The sequence below is a fragment of the Neolamprologus brichardi genome, chromosome 13 (assembly GCF_056152115.1).
Source record: "Neolamprologus brichardi isolate AB-2024 chromosome 13, ASM5615211v1, whole genome shotgun sequence".
Taxonomy (NCBI): Eukaryota; Metazoa; Chordata; class Actinopteri; order Cichliformes; family Cichlidae; genus Neolamprologus; species Neolamprologus brichardi.
In genome coordinates, this window is record NC_142116.1 from 8249443 (window position 1) to 8263391 (window position 13949).

A 13949-nucleotide genomic window follows, 5' to 3' on the forward strand; every position below is an offset into this window, starting at 1 on the left:
CCAGTCTGGTGCAGGTCTACAATTCTTTTCCTGGTGTCCTTCGAAAGCTCTTTGGTCTTGGCCATGGCGGAGTTTGGAGTCTGACTGGTTGAGGCAGTGGACAGGTGTCTTTTATACAGATGATGAGGTCAAACAGGTGCCATTCATACAGGTAACGAGTGGGGGACAGAAAAGCTTCTTACAGAAGACGTTACAGGTCTGTGAGAGCCAGGGATTTTCCTTGTTTGAGGTGACCAAATACTTATTTTCCACCCTGATTTACGAATAAATTCTTTACAAATCCTACCATGTGAATTCATGGATTTTTTTTTCACATTCTGTCTCTCACAGTTGAAGTGTACCTCTGGTGCAAATTACTGACCTCTGTCATCATTTTAAGTGGGGGAACTTGCACAATCGGTGGCTGACTAAATACTTTTTTGCCCCACTGTATGGGTTTTAACCTGCATTTGTGAATGGTACAATGAACTGTGTTCACAGGCAGTGATTTCTGGAAGTTGTCCTGAACCCATGCAGTGATTTCCATATCAGAATCATGCCTGTTTTCAGAATTATTTTTAGTGCATGATTTTCGGCTTTCTCCGTGCACACAGAGATTTCTCCACAGTCTAGGAATCTTTTGATGATATTATGTGCTGTAGATGTTGAGATATTCAGTGTCTTCACAGTTAATTTTATTGAGGACCATAATTCTGTATTTGTTCAACAATTTGTGGATGTAGCCTTTTGCAGAGTGGTGAGCCGCTGCCCATCTTTTCTTCAAAGAAACTCTGTCTTTGTAAAATGCTCTGTCATGCTGCTGACCCATTGCCAATTCCAGATCTAATGACTTGCAAAGTTCCTCCAGAGGGTTCATGACAATATTTCTGACACACATATTTGTTTAGATGTTACACAGCATTCTAACGTTTTTGGAACTGGGATTACAATAATAAGGCTTTCTCTTCAGAGCATTGTAAATAATCAAAGTTCTCTTGGATTCATGTTTCAGAAGTTGCTATTTCTCACTATAAATAACTAGATATATCATTTCTGTAATGTTTGGAATATAAATGTACTTCTTAACATGCATGTTTTGGCTGAGGACTTGCTTAGAAAAGATATGGCTGGACTTTACTCTCTTTGCCCTTTAAAATAGGATTTTAACAAGCCAGAACTCTAAACAGAACTCTTTGTCCTAAGGCCACTCTTCACGTTCAGTCACAAGGCTTCAGCTCCACTCAACATTTGAAAGCAACTTTTGTCAACTGCTGAAGCCAGAATGCATTAAGTGACCTCTCCTAGTGCAGAAAATCAGATTTTTCTTGCTCTGATGACAAGCAAGAAATTCAGCAGGCTCACTTAGGGATGGCTGATCTGTGGAGAACCGGAAAGATGCTTGTTTCTGTAAACAAAAACAGCAGATCTTCATGGGCAGTCCTAAAACAATTCTCATCAATCCAAGGATAAGGAACAAGCAGACATGATCCGCTTTTCTGCTGCTTTTTGAGTCGACATCAGGGACTGAGTTGTGGTTCATATAGGGCTACTAACACATTGAATAATATGAATAGCTACTGACTCACTTTTAACCAAATAACTCAATATATATATATACTACATACACTTTATATTCACTCGTCGACCACTTCATTAGCCACACCTGTTCAGCTGCTCGTTAACACAATCACATAGCAGCAACTCTGAGCATTTAAGCGTGTAGACATTGGTCAATATGGTCTGCTGTAATTCAAACCAAGCATTAGAATGGGGAAGAAATGTGATTTAATTGTATTTGGTGCCAGCCAGGCTGATCTGAGTATTTCAGAAACTGCTGATCTGGGTTTTCCCTATACAACCATCTCTACTGTTTACAGGCAATGGGTGGAAAAAAGATAATATCCAGTGAGTGGCAGTTCTTGTTGATGTTGGAGGAAAATTGTCAAACTGCTTAAGGCTGTTAGGAAGACAACAGAAACTCATCTTTGAATGCATAACACGTGCACATCATACTCCAAATCAGATGAGTTACAGCAGCAGAAAACAACCCCGGGTGCCACCCCTGTCAACTAAGTACAGGAGACTGGTTGCAATTTACATGTACTCCCCAAAATTGGTCATTGGAACATTGGAAAGACATTGTTTCAGTCTCAATTTCTCTTCTGCAACATTTGTTGCAAGGGTCAAAATTAGGTGCCATCCCACCTTCTATCAACATTTCAGGCTGCTGCTGGTGTAATTATGTGGGGAACAGTTTTTTCCCCTTTGTAACAGCTAGCCATCATGTCAGTTCCTTTATGACTTCAGTGTACCCATCTTGTGATGGCTGCTTCCTGCAGGATAATGTTCCTTGTCACAAAGCTCAGATCATCTGAACATGACAGTAAGTTCGCTGTACTCAGATGGCCTCCTCAGTTACTAGATCTCAATCCAACAGAGCCCTTTTGGGATGTGGTGGAATGGGAGATTCATTTCATGGATGTAAAGCCGACAAATCTGCAGCAACTGTGTGATGTTATCATGTTGAATTCCTGATGAATGTTTCCAGCAGCTTGTTGAATCTGTGCCACCTAGAATTAAAGCAGTTCTGAAGGATAAAGATGGTCCAAGTGGTTTGTGAGGGTAGCATGCCATTATAGTGGTCATTTAATAAAGTTTTAAAGTCTCTCTCTCTCTCTCTCTCTCTCTCTCTCTCTCTCTCTCTCTCTCTCTCTCTCACACACTCACACACACACACACACACACACACACACACACACACACACACACACTAGTCTAAATGGCTAAAAGCAAATGAATTAACAATAATTTACTCCCCAAACTCACCATCAGTTCCTTGCTTCGAATCTCAGTGATTTATCATCAGAGAAACTCTCAAATACTCTACAAGAGTATTTGAGAGTGTTTATTATTTTTGGCCCTATTTTTGTTGAATTTTCTACAAATAATATGGATTTGAAGATCTAATGCTTTTCAATGTAGAGAGCACTGGGGATCTAAATAAATAAATTGCACTTAATAACCTTTGAGAGGCGCTGTTTATTTAGTTTAGTGTGCTTGTGTGCTGTAACGTGACACCTTACTGAATTGTGTTGCCAAATTTACAAACTAGAATGTGTGATCTGTGAGCGGGAACAATAGCTGCTACTACTACTACTGCAGTCGAATGTACCACAACTAGTGGCTTAGACATCGTCACATGATATTAATGAAACATAGAGGGGAAAAAGTGGACAGACTTGCTTAAGATGTGACTCTTCGTGGTGTCAAGTGTTCCTGGAGCTGAAGACAAACACACAAACACGTATAAAGAGCTGGTAATACTTAAGTTGGTGAACAGCCAGTGTGATACTGCTGGCTACTGATTGTTCGACTAGTTTGTGTGGATTTGGATTGTAAAACTGATGCACTATTAATCTGTAAAAATTAGAATGTGATGTTCAAAATATCAGAATTTTGTCAGCCAGCTTCACACACACATTAAAGCATGATGCTATTATCTCCCGTGCCAGTAACAGTGGTAGTCATGTGTTTCTTTTAACCTAAAATTTTGGCAGGGTGTGCAGTAGACACAAAGTTAGATTGTGATTAACTTTATGCACACTGCTTCAGCCGGTCGAGGTAAAGTAAACCACACTTTTTCACACCCCAAAGGCTATAATCTTTCCAGTCCCCTTTCTTTACCCTCCCACACAAAAATGCGCACACCTTTAGAGAGTTGCAAGAGGTTAAAAGAGAAGAGGAAATAAAGAATAAGGAGAGCGCTGATGAGAGTGACAGAGACAGAAAGAGACAAAGAGAGACAGAGATAGTGAGTAAAAAAAGGGATTTGCGTCTAAATTTTAAAAACCTCACAGCGTGCAAGCAACAACACAGATGAAAAACAAACAAGGTTAGAAAAGAGACACAAAAAGAAAAGTTAAAGGTGTGCTGCTTTGTTGTGGGAGATTTCTCTGCCTTGCCGGTTGTTGCCGATTCTCACCTGCTGTTTTATGTTCACCACAAGAGTTTTGATTACAGTATTGCACTCTTACAGACTGCAATACTGTATGATAGCAACTCAAATTAAAACTTACAAGGCATACAGTGAAGAAGGTTTTACCTGAATGCTTGTGTTAATCTTTAATTACAACTAACACTACAAAGTATTTTTTGCCATAATATATATTTATGTATTTAATATTTTGTACATAATTTGTCCTATTTTACTCTTTTCTGTCTGCTGTTTTAATCTTCAAAAGATGTAGATGGGCAGACCCACCTGTTGGGTGGTTATCACACATAATACAAGTATACATACAAAATTTTGCGTCTCCTCGGATGATCTAAGGATGTAATACCCAAGAAGCTAGCCTGGATAATAGTATGATTATGTTCAGAATCAACAAAAAATAAAGCGATAGATCTTACAGAATATTTATGAAAGAATAATCTTATTATTCCCATTTTGCAAATCTTGCATTGGAAAGCATTTTTATGAGTCTCAAAAGAAGTAAATAAAGATATAAGTCATCTAGAACGGCTATTTTTCTATTACGTATGGATAACAGAGTATAGATGACAGTTGTTCCATCCATGTGTCATCCCATTATGTGCTCACGGGCGAGCGTTATCTCTGTCGACATGTCGGGATTTTCCAAGTGTAGCATGAGCAGGTTTTACTCTTTGCAGCAATAGCTCTCCAGCGCAGGGATACTGGTTTCTGGATGGATGGTGTCGTTCAAGTCGATACAGCTGTCTTTCTGCCGCTTCTTTAGTCTTTAGTCCATTTTCCTCGTTTGTGCATCCACCATCAAACTAAAGCGTCAGCTTGATTCAGACAAACAAACATACAGCAACCAAAAAGTCAACTCACATAAATTTGGGGCCAACTTCAAAACTGAATACCATTCATGTAAAGTCACGTGTCTTGGAAAGCTTACATGAGTTGACACTTTGCTGCAACTCCATTACAGTAATCTCTACAATGGAGGTGGTGAGAACAACATTAGCATGAACCACAAAGCCACAATAGCCACATTAATGGGAAATACACCAGGAAGAAATGAATAGAAATGATCTGTTAAGACTAACGTTTAAGTAAACAAACAAACAAACAAATTGACATTCTTTCAGATTTTGAAATAATGTAAATTCAGCTCCCTCTTTAGACATCTGATCTCTTCTGATGAGCGTGTTGGTATTTTAGTTGCTCTAATTTCTACAAAGACAACACTGTGTTTGCCTTGGCTGTTTAATGGTGTGTGATGTTACTGCATATCTGCTTCACATTACAATATTCATGTGTCAATGTCAGTGTCACTGTGCTTTGGATTCTTTCATAATCTTTGCATTATTGAATATTGCATGCGTGCATGTCTGTGTGAAACCAGTTTTCCACTCATCTTCTGTCTCAAAGGCTTGTAGAGGAAACAATGAGTTTTCATTTTGAGTCAGCCCACTGTTCTCAATGGAAACTTCACACACAATCACACACAAACAAAGAGATATGGTATATGATGGAACATGCTGCTAACATGCGTGTATCCGTCTGGTTTGTTACCAATAAAACCCTGATATTTTAATATGAACAATATAAATAAGTAACAAGCATGCTAAAGAGTACTGACTATATTATTCCACATTCAGAGTATGCTGTGTTGTCCTTAAACCTCAAACAAAAACCTTATTTCTTGCATATTGTGTTCCTTTGTACTAATCTGCCCATTTGCAAGCAAAATGAGGCATGTGAAGAGGAATCACATGCCTCACAACAGTTGCAGCAATCTGTATTCAAATTGACCTAACTTTCCATCAGCTTCATAGGAAGCTTTTCTCTTCTTCTCTCGTGCAGACACCATTAGAATTGAGGAAGACAGTTGTTTCATATATGTTCTTGTTACAGAGTATCAGTTCACAGCTTAATGCAGATTCATTGTTGGGCAGAGAGGTGTATCGGGGGAGATTCTTGTGTATTCCTGAGGCTTATTTTGTGGTTAACCAGTCAGCAGTAGTTCAGAGGAGCAGGGAGATGTATTTTACTGCTCATACTGAGAGGATGTAGTGTTAGGGAGTGTCAGTACTTGGCTGATAACATTTCTGCAGGCCAGTGTTAGTTTGCAGCAAAGCTGCTGTAAATCAGTGACATGCAATGACATCTAATCCACTCACAATTTACGCAAAACAGTTCCACATAACTGCAGACCATAATCATGATACAGAGAAAATATTTTGCTCATGTCCAGACTGGTTCTGTGGCTTGGACTGCAGCTCACTTGCACACTGCTTTTAATGAAATGCTAAAGCAATAAATGTAAATGGCATCTACCAGTCAGGCTCACTATCTTTTGGTAAAACGGCAATGAGTTTTCTTTGATCGTAACTGTTTTTTCTAAGTCTGTCATTCATTGATAAGTCAAGATATGATACATTACTCGTGAGAAATCTATCATGACTTTGTGACTGCTTGCAAACTCAAACTGTGTTGCCTTCAGAAGAGTCCAGGTCTATTTAAGGGGAAGTCCACCTCATATTGAGTTATTGTTTCAAACGGTTAGCAATGGCGGTCATCTCCTCCTACACAAAATCCAGTATTTTGGTTTTATTTCTTCTGCTTGTTAGAAATTACATTTGGTTTTTATTTTTCCTTTAATAAACCAAACTGCAGGTTCCCTATTAAAAATATTACATCTCTTTCAAAAACTTTTGAGCATGCTTATTTTATTTATTTATGTATTTATGTCATAAAAATGCTAATATTATAAACATAAAATCGAATCGCAATTTTAGCTCCAATGTATTAACGTCACTGAAAATACAGAAACTTGCCTCTTATCTCACAATCTCATTAGTTTCCTAATAATAAAAACAAACAAACAACATTTTTAGTATTATAGCACAATGACATTGATATTTTTTGCTCTATGCCCCAATGTGGGACTAAAATGACACCAGCCCTCTGCGGGGGGAAACACCGAGTGCATATTCTGTTTCTACTTCTTTCATCTAAATATGCATACCGTCTCAGAATATCACCTTTTGGGTTTTTAGGGGAGTTTGTGGTGGGTTTATTTTTCACATGTGCTGTGCACGTGTGCTGCACAAGACAGAAATTTTAAACACACACGTACACACACACACAGAGGAAAATTCAGGTAAGAAAATGTTATGAGGTCATGTTGTTGAAATTAGATGGCTCCAAGGTAGACCGCTTTGACATTTCAGCAAATCCTCTCTTTGGCAACATGCTTTCGCATTGTGTTTTGAAACTAAAACAAAAGCTTTTTTTGGTTGTTGGCATGTTAAATGCCATGTCTTTTTGTGCAAATAACTTTTACAGCTGTAAAAGGGGATGTGTGACTGATCTTTCACGTGCAGGTGTATAATGTGTGCTTGCCCTTTTGTTACATTGCCTCATCTCAAAATTTCAAAATACCTGCTTTGAACAAGGCCTGTGGAATGAAATTTAAGTGTGGTGTATCTGGCACCAATTTACCACAAGAAGGCTAAAATGTTGCTAAAATGATTTTTTTTTTTTTAAATTACTAACGTTATGCTGCTATCTGTATCTACACAAACCCATTTTAAGCCCTGACAAAAGTAATTTTTATTAACCAAACTCAGTGCTTAGAACAAACAAACATCCTGACACAATGAAACAAAAGACTGAAATGTGCATAGAGAGATGAGCTCAGAACATTTTTTTTTCCAATTATTGGGTCAAATGTGATAACAGCACAAAGGTGTGTGTTTTTTCCACTCTTTGATTTGACCACATGTGGCAGTTAAGATACACAAACACAAACATACACAGGCACTGTAGAGACCATCTATTAGAGAAACCATGTCTATTTTTCCATTTCCTCTGTTCACACTAAGCTGTTGAGGTACCTCTCTAACCACGTGCTTTTCTTTTCCAAAAACAAAATTGACTTTCACCTCACAAAACGCAACTCATTTTCTTTGTTTTGCACCTTTGTGTGAAGCTGTGCACGTGCACTGCTCAGCACCTGACGGTTTTAATAAATATGCTTTTTGTTTGCTTTGCTGCTTCGTACACCCGCCGTGGCCCTTCAGATGCAACAGTCCCCAGGTTCAGCAACTGCTAAGGCAAAATTCGCCCACACAAACTTGCAGCGTTAAAAACAGCCGTGTTCAATATATATAAAATCAAAATAACCATACAAGACTTTGGTTGGAAAGACCTCATGCAAAATCACAGGGACAGACAAATTCAGCGGCTGAAGGACTCAAAATCAGTCAATTAAAAATACTACTGCAAATACTTCAAAGGTCAGCCTGGAGGCCACAAAAGGAAGCAACAAAGCCATCAGCTTGAACTTGAAGTTTGCAGAATTCACGTCATGGAATAGTAAATGTTCGCATTTTTATTTAATCTGCTCAACGCGGATTCTACTCAAGGACCCCTTTGCTATATTAATGTTTAACTTGACCTAAGGTTTACTTAGCAGGAGTTCAGTTAAAAATGTGTTAAACTGTTAAACTACATGTAGATATGTAGCAAAATATAGGAAGTAGATATGATAAATATATACACTAGTGGTGCATTTATGGGTATGCAGTGTGAGTAAAACATGGTCTTTACGATGGCTAGCAGTGAGCTGGATTGATAAAAAAAAAAGATCATATCTGAAATGAACCACTTTGCATGTGCACATCATTAATCTGAAAAAAGCACTAAGATTCTTTGATATTTTGATTTCGACGGTTTCTCTGTGACTTTTCCCTGCAGTCCATGTTGTTGTTGCACTTCTCTTTCAATACCATGAGGCTTCTTTAAAGCTAAGAATTACAGCATGTGTTTAACAATCAAACCAACATGTTGCTTTGAATGTATGTTATTAGTATAAAATCCACTTTATTGTTGAATGTGAGGAACTGGTAATTTCCCCCAGTCAGCGTCTTTCTGTCTTTTTTCTTCTTCTGCCGCAAGAAAAGAAGCTTAATTTTTTAATTGTATTACAAATAACCAGTGTTGGGACTAACGCGTTATTAAGTAACGCGTTACAGTAACTACGTTATTATTGTGGTAACGAGCACGGTAACTAGTTATTATGCCAAAATCAGGAACGCGTTAGTCGTTACTGGGATTTAGATAGGGTCGTTACTCGTTACTTCGTGTGGTGGCTATCGCGGAGCTTCCACAGATTCTGTAACATTAGCAAGTGGTGGAGGCAGCAGGTGGATGAGGGAAAGGGGAGGCAGAAGGAGGAGCAGAGACCCGAGGCGGCCGCCGGTCCAAGTGTGAACTGAACTTCAGGTAAGAAGTTATAACCTGCAGTCTATCTGGGTCAGATATAAACCAAGTTTAGGTGGAGTTTATTTTTGTTGTGCTGACTTTTTCCGTACTGCGTACTAGCTAGCATGACGGAGTTTCTATACAGCTGGGTGGGTGCTATGAAGTTAATGTTGAACTTTATTTTGTTCATAAGTTATTAGAGTTGCCAACCGTCCCGTCTGGTATTCAGAGAAAATATTACGCGTTTCTTATTGAGGTGAAAAGGAACAGTTTGTCCCGTAATTCAGCTACAATGAAAAAGACACAAAGCTGGAGTTATTCTGTGTCTTTGCTGCACAGCTGCCTCTTCTTCTTTCATTCCCCCCCCCCCCCTCCCTCTCTCTCCCCCGTTTCTACTTCAATCATGAAAACTGATCAATGATCAGCTGATCGTCTCTCTTGTTTGTTTATCGCCCACTTTGCGCCAGAAAGAGGAAACCAGCCGATGTCGCGCTAAACAACAGCAGCACGTTTAAGCTTGATCAGCTGTTGTTAGAATTTATTTAATAATATTTTCTAGTATCAGCTGATGTTTGCTGGAGCCACAGCTGCAAAAAAGCTGCTGGTCATGATGGTTTGGTTATCTGGTGAGAGGGAAACATGAAACCAGGAGATGTCCTTACTGAATCATCAGAGCTGAACAGGTGATGGAGAAACAGGTTTACCTTTTAGGTGACATTAATGAGTTGAAGGGAAGTTATGAACTGTTTCTGAGAGACAGATAACCCCAGGATCCTTTTCTAAGTAGCTGACAGCTGGTAACTGTGCAGGGGCGGGTCTAGCAAAGGTTTGCCAGGGGGGCCAGGTAGGGCATTAACAGGGAGAGGGGGGCACAAGGAAATACTTTTCTTTCTTATTCTCATTTAAAATGTCTAGCTTTTAAAAAATAATTATCTGAATCTTACAACAAATGATTGATAGATTGGTGCATATATACCATCAGAACAGTGTACATCACTGTCACAACCAGAGATGGGCAGTAACGCGTTACTTGTAACGCGTTACTGTAATCCGATTACTTTTTTCAAGTAACGAGTAAAGTAAGGGATTACTATTGCAAAAACGGTAATTAGATTACCGTTACTTTCCCGTAGGAACGCTGCGTTACTGCGTTACTAAAACCGTGATTTTCTTGCGATAATGTCTCATGACAGTGATGTAAGCGAGTGTGATGTTCGTGACAACAGCTGTGTGCAGATCAACAATGGATAATATATCGAGTGCGGGAGAGAGTATGTGCGTGCAGCGTTTAAAGCGTGTAAGTACTGACCTTACTTTGAGTTTGATTCCGTAAAAAGTGACAAAAACATTAGTGTCCGCTGTGCGTGGGAAGAAAACTTCTTTTTACAGCGAAAAAACCCCCTAAACTTCCAAGCAAGCACTGAGTAGCTACGAGGTAATGAGAAACTCACAGAGAAACTGCGGTATCCTTCCACTGACCGCTGCGGCACACCTGCACCAGGATAAACCTCCGCCTACTCTACTCCTGCTTTACAGGTGAAAATAGAGCAAAAGAACCGCTAGTCTTTGACTTTATTTATTTTCTGCTGTGTTTTACTTGCATCTGAAAGAGTGAGTGTAAACACAAAAAAATAAATAAATTATATATATATATATATATATATTATGTGCTGGAATGTGCAGAAAATAGGTTTAAATGTTAAACTAATTTCTTCAAGTCAGAGAATGGTGCATATAATTAAAATTTTGCTTCATGCATAAAGTTAAAAGATTAAAACTAACAAAACAAGTTTTAAAAAGAGACTTTTCCATTTGATTACATTTTGTATGATGGATTATGTAGAAAAAGTAGAATTGGGCTGAAAGATCTATCGCTTTATCACCTATTCAGGTTGTAAATCATGTTTTTAAAAAGTAACTAAGTAACTAAGTAACTAAGTAATTAATTACTTTTGAAAATAAGTAATCAGTAAAGTAACGGGATTACTTTTTTGGGGAAGTAATCAGTAATTAATTACTGATTACTTTTTTTAAGTAACTTGACCAACACTGGTCACAACAGTGTTTGTTTTCATTCAAAGGCTTTATGATTTTTCCTATAATGGCGGGCCAGTCTCAAGTCAAAATGCCCGGGCCGATTTTTTGTCCCCGTCCAGCCCTGTATGCAGCTCATCTGCAATCTGGTGTTGCCTACATCTTCCTATTCAGAAGGCAGAATTTCCGAGTTCTGAGTACAATCAAAGCACCACGACTGCAGTTTTTGTGTTGGATGTAAAAGGTGCACATGACGCTGTGACGTAGGCTAGAATCATGGCATTCTCTCGTGGAAATATGCACATTATCTTTTCCTTTCTATTGGTAGGTGCCACAGTGCACTTGTGGCAAGTAAGCAAGCTAGAAGACTGGCAAAGTTATGGAAGCAACACATTAACAAGAGAATTCTGAGTAAAACCAAAGTTACTTTCCCTAGTAACTAGTTACTTTGAAAGTAACGAGTAACTTGAAGTAACTGAGTTACTTTTGATAGAAGTAACTAGTAATGTAACTAAGTTACTATTTTAAAGTAACTTACCCAACACTGCAAATAACACATGCAACACTTCTGACAGGATAGTTACAAGAATCACAGAGGCATTTTTTGTGTTGCTTCTTGTTGGGCATTTTGTGCTCTTTCATTGTATTTTAGAATGGTATCATTCCTTTAATGGAGGCACAGAACACTTGAACGTATGCTGCCCATCAGTTTACATCTTTGTGGCGTACTAAAAGTGTATTTCTGTTGGTCTTTTATCTGTTAGCCTTTGAGGTTTGTTTGGTGTGTGATGGCCTGAAGGATAAACAATATGCCGAAAGGGGTTCCAAGAGTAAAGTATTTAATTAGAATGATCCACGACACAAGGTGTGTGTGTGTGTGTGTGTGTGTGTGTGTGTGTGTGTGTGTGTGTGTGTGTGTGCGCACAGGAGTGTGTCTGTCACTAGTGTTTGATCACAGCAAAGTGAGAACAACTGTATTACTGGACTGCTGGAGCAAAACAAGAGTATAAAGGATTATAAGCAGAACTGCCAGATGAGGGTAGAGACAGAAAAAAAAGGCAAACAGGGAGCGGTTACTTTGGTCATTGTGCTATACAGCTTCCTGTATTTGTGTCTTGCAAATCAGTAAACAAATTTATGTAGAGTGAGCTTCTTTTACAGGTTAGTTAGGCTTCCAGTGAGGTTAACGAGTGTGGTCATGAAGCAACAGACTGCAACTGACAGTTTCTCATCAAAGCAGAAGATCTCCTACAGATTTTCCAGGTAACAGATAGAGGCTTTGTCCCTCTGGGGGTAGAATTGCATAATAAATGAGCTTATTCAATTTCCGAGACAAGATGTGTAGATGTATGATGTTAAGCTGCCTCGACTGGATCCAGATTCTTTTGCGTGTTTGTGCATTTTGGGGAATAATTGAACCCTAAATCTTTAAAAGTAAATATCAGTGTAGCAAAGTTTTAAAACATTTTAAATGATTTTGTTCTATTTTTATGGCTTGTTTATTTATTTATTTTTAATCAATATTTTCTGTGCATTCAAAGCCTCTCTGGCATAAATTTACCAAATGAACTGGACCATAGAGACGAGACAGTACAGAAGACTCACTATTTGCATATGTTTGAAAACATATTTGGATGAGCTAGTGGACAGACATAATTAGTCCACCAACATACTACGAGCATAGTGAGGTGAGCCTAGAATTCCATTCACCAAAAATGGATCACAGATTCTTTAAACACAGTCTTATGTGGCGTTAAACAGAAGACTGCGTAATCACTGCACATGAACAAAACCTCAGGAAGGCACCAACACCACAAAGTCTTCTGTATCAGCATTTACCCGTCATTCAAAGTGGCCACACCCCTAATTTTAAGCTTTACTTTCATTTAAAAGGCTGAATTAAGAAAAAAAAACCATACATTTTTCACTCATCTTTTTCAGCAGACAGGACGGAGGCTACGGGATCACCTGGTATCTGATTATAATCTAAATTTAAACAGATGTCATGGGCAATCACCACAAGTACATGAGCTGGATTCAGATGTTGCTTGTGGGTTTTTTTTTCATATATATATATATAAAATGATCTACTGTGCAAGTGCAGGGTATTATATTACTAATTTAACAGCCTCTCAACCTTTATGTACCAATTTAAAAGTATCTCTGTAGCATTGTTTGTTTTTTGTATTTATCTTTAAAGACTTATTAACAGAATTGTGGGAAGAAATGAACCCTTTTACACAAAAATGCTTTGTGTATCAGGCTGTAAACATTCTTGCTTCTGCTTTAATGCTAGTAATTTTCACAAGAGTCTAATGGGACTGACTTGCTTTGGAGCCAGCCTCAAGTGGCCACTGGAAGAATTGCAGTTTCCCTTTTTAGTTGTCCCTAAGACAACTAAATCCTGTTTGAGCAACAAATCTTAAAAGTTACATTATCGTGATATTTCGGAAAAAATTCAGCTTCTATTAAAAACTTACATTATTCACATAAGCAAACACGCTGTTTCTTTAGTCTTTTTTATAGGATAAAAGAAACAGTTCAGCCTCTTTCACATAAAGTGCCTGAGCTCTTGATGTTCAGAAGTAAATAGTAGAAGTAAACTGTCCTTTTTTCTTCTCTTTTCATCATTTTGATATAAGGTGAGTGTCCTGAGTTGCTTCTTTCACAGCGTGTCTTCGTCTTGTCTTCCTCCCCT